This window comes from Microtus ochrogaster, chromosome 1 (genome assembly GCF_000317375.1).
Source record: "Microtus ochrogaster isolate Prairie Vole_2 chromosome 1, MicOch1.0, whole genome shotgun sequence".
Taxonomy (NCBI): domain Eukaryota; kingdom Metazoa; phylum Chordata; class Mammalia; order Rodentia; family Cricetidae; genus Microtus; species Microtus ochrogaster.
In genome coordinates, this window is record NC_022009.1 from 23033924 (window position 1) to 23037575 (window position 3652).

Genomic DNA, 3652 nt, shown 5'->3' on the forward strand with positions numbered 1-3652 from the left:
CTCGGGAGGCAGAGGCAGGCGGATCTCTGTGAGTTCGAGACCAGCCTGGTCTACAGAGCTAGTTCCAGGACAGGCTCGAAAGCCACAAAGAAACCCTGTCTCGAAAAACAAAACAAAACAAACAAACAAACAAAATAATATTTTCCTACAAATTTTATAATTTCATTTTTATTCACCACACATGTACTGATGGGAATCTAGAATGATTACTTCCTTGTTGTGGGCAGAGAAGCAGCAAACATGGATGCACAGGCATGTAAGATTCAGTGTCCCTACCATGTGAGCCCCAAGAACCTTGGGACTCAACTCTAGGTTTCGTTATCCCCACTCCCCTAGTCTGCTCTCTACAGAGAGCAGCTTGAGGGTCCCTCTCAAAACCAGTCAGTGAGACCCCTCTCTGAAGCCAGACAATCACCGCCTTGTGTCGGGATGTTTCTGGCATCCTGGTGGTGGTGGTGGTGAGGGGCATGATGGGAGCGGGTGAGCCATGGGCCTCTGGAAACAGCAAGCAGGCCACATCGACAAGTCACTGAGTGTCCCTTATGCACAGAATGTCAAGAAGCTTGGGGTCTCAGGGCAAAGGATCCTGGCGGGAGGGCACGGGCGTGCAAGCTGCTGAGCCGCTGTGTTCTCGGGTAGGTGCAGTGATGACCCCTTGAAAGAAAAAAGGGGTGTTATTTTTGTCTTTTATCTGGCCTTTTTACTAACAACTGGGTCCTCATTAAACACTCTAGAATATAATTTTATAGAGATTTTTAAAAAGTCATCTAGGCTATGGAATCTAGATCTACTGAGGCTAAACCATGGTGCTATGTTCCATACCTCTACAGTCTGTCACAGTGTTTCAAAATTACCAGACTGTCGTCTACCAGTGTCACTACTACTGTGTATCAATCTCTGCCAACAAAGGAGATCACCCAGTTAGGATAGGGGGTGAGCTTGAGGCTGTCTGTGACCTTCTAAACCCAAGCCTTTCCATGGCTAACCATTCAGTGTCACTGTCAGCACAGCTGAAAGAATAACTGGTGGACCTCAGTATTCACCCTCTGCCCCCTCTTCAGAATCACAGATGGCAATTGTTTTAGTCTACCTAGGGGCTTGGTACGTCCTCACCTAGCACAAGGGACCTGTCATTTGGAATAGCTGATCTGATCTGAGCCAGCCCTCTTAATGGGGCTGTCCTTGTTACCAAAGGGAAGAGGTGAGCGAAGAGCAAGGTGCATGGTGCTTTTCTGCATCCTCCGTGAAGCCCGGGATGAAGGACTCAAGAAGCCCGTGTCACATTGAGAGTGCGCTGGTCTGTGAGGGTGGCTGCTGACATCCAACTGGGAACTGAACAGCGAAGTGGACTTTTCTAACCACAAGTCCCAAGTCTGTCATTTGAATTTCTCTCCAAATTCCTAACACTTGACTGTGTTCAAGGGGACAGTGCCAGGTTCTACAAAATATAAATCTACATTTAGACCAAGAGAAGTGTCAAGCTCAGCAAAAGCAATGGAAGAATGGATCCCACCTTGGCAGAGCACAGTGCTGGGCTCCTGGAGGATAAAAGGGAAGCTTAGCCCAGACTACAGCAGCAGAGTAAAGACAAGGGGTTTGTTGTGAAGCCTATGGGCCTCTACCTTCAGGCCTGATGGAATCTAAAAGCCCAAGTCAGCCTGTTTCAAATCATCAGTTCACTGGCAATTCATTGCTCTAGGGACCTGGCTCTGCACACCTCTACTGAAGCAAATACCAGGTTTCCTTCTGGGCAGTTACCTGATTTTCTCCTAAAGCAGAGCAATCTCTCTCCTTGAGGCCAGAAACGTGACCCCTGACAGTTCAAAGCCAACTTCTTTACAGGAGATAATGTGGCAGAAAGAACCCTCCTTTATCCCAGGGTATAGCTGGCAAGTCACAGGGAAGAACTGAGGGGCTTTGCGTACCCATCAGCGAGGAAGTTGAGCAGACAGGGCAGTGTGCTGTGCCTGTGGGTGAGGGGCCACTGGAGACTCCAGAAGGTGCTGGGTTGCCAGTTCCATCCAAGTCACACGGGACCTGGAGGGGCAGTCCCTGGCGGAAAGGGGGTGCAGGGCAGACGAAAACAACAGGTGGCCACGACAATAGCGCTTGTTCTCAGGTTGCGTGGAGACATGACTACGTAGCAAAACAACCAAGGCCGATAAAAACAGTGATGCATTCGCATGCCCAAGGGTTGAGTCAAAGCCTTTCAGGAAAAGGAAGTGATCTGTGGCCTAAAAGCGAATCTTGAGCTCAGGCGGAGAAAGACGCAAATGTCTGGACCAGCCTCCAGCTGAAAGTTGTCTTTCCAACTGGCTGGTCTCCAGAGTAAGCACAGGAAACACACCTGATAGAGATAGTTGTTGGAATGCCTGATATGGGGGACACTTGAGGAAGAGCTGGAAGAGCCTATCAAAATCATTGTATTCCCAGTGGAGAGGAGACTGATGAAGGATTTCTTTTTTTTTTTTTCTTAGAAATAACATCTACTTTTGGTGGGCTGTGTCCACTGCTTATGTTTTGGGAAATGCAAAACATTTCACAAATGTAAAAAAAACAAAAACAAAAAACCTCACCAGTCTTTGTATGTATTAGGATTAGGTGAAACTGCAAGTTGGGAAAACACAGAATAGCAATGACTTGAATAAAACCCACATTGGATTTGTTCCCTGCTACATGAAATCCAAAGACAAACAGTCCAGGCTGGTATGGGAACTCTTCTCCTCAGAAGCCTCAGGGTACCCATGCGGCTGCCAACTCGTCTGTCACTCATCGCCCGCTTCCTACCGCATTCTGCACCTGTATCATCTCAGCTGGCAGAGTGGAGATGGGGCAAGGAGGAGAAAGTGGCACACCCTAGCACTCTCCTAGGGAAGGTTCCAGAAGCAGCAACACATCGCCTACCCATTGGTGAGAAAACACCTGCCTGCTCCAGACTAGGAAACGCAGTCTGTATTCCAGGGGGTCACTTTGCTCAGCTAAAATTCTGTTAAAATATTTTAAAGAAAAGGGGAAGAATGGTTTGGGGGCAGCTAAGGGTTGATAAGCTTGTAAACATACCAGTCAGACCGTCATTTAACATCTACACAGAGAGACATCATGCCCATTGTGTTAGGCTTTCTATTGCTGTGATGAAACACCATGACCAAAGCAAAGGTTTATTTGGCTTACACTTCCACATCATAGTCTATCACAGAAGGAAGTCAGGACAAAAACCCAAACTGGGCAGGAACCTCGAGTCAGGAACTGAGGCAGAGGTCTGTCTACTGGACTTGCTCTTCCTGGCCTGCTCAACCTTCCTTCCTTTCTTCCTTTCTTTTTATTTACTTATTTATTTGGTTTTTCAAGACAGGGTTTCTCTGTATAACAGCCCTGGCTGTCCACCTGCCTCTGCCTCCCGAGTGCTGGGATTTAAGGTGTGCACCACCACAAAGTTCAACCTGCTTTCCTTTAGAACTGAGAACCACCCACCCAGGGATGGCCCCACCCATAGTGGGCTGGGCTTTCCCATCACTAATTAAGAAAATGCTCCACAGGCTTTCATACAGCTTTACCTTACAAAGACTCTCTCTCTCTCTCTCTCTCTCTCTCTCTCTCTCTCTCTCTCTCTCTCTCTCTCTCTGTGTGTGTGTGTGTGTGTGTGTCTGTCTCT

General features: G+C 47.9%; 1 long non-coding RNA gene across 1 annotated transcript in view; it reads right to left on the reverse strand.

Moving 5' to 3' along the window:
• Window positions 1-197: 197 nt before the first annotated feature.
• Window positions 198-3652, reverse strand: part of LOC113456334 — a 17460-nt gene continuing 14005 nt past the window's right edge. The window contains exon 3 of the long non-coding RNA XR_003377153.1: window positions 198-654. This is a non-coding gene — a long non-coding RNA (uncharacterized LOC113456334). The remainder of the gene's footprint in view (window positions 655-3652) is intronic.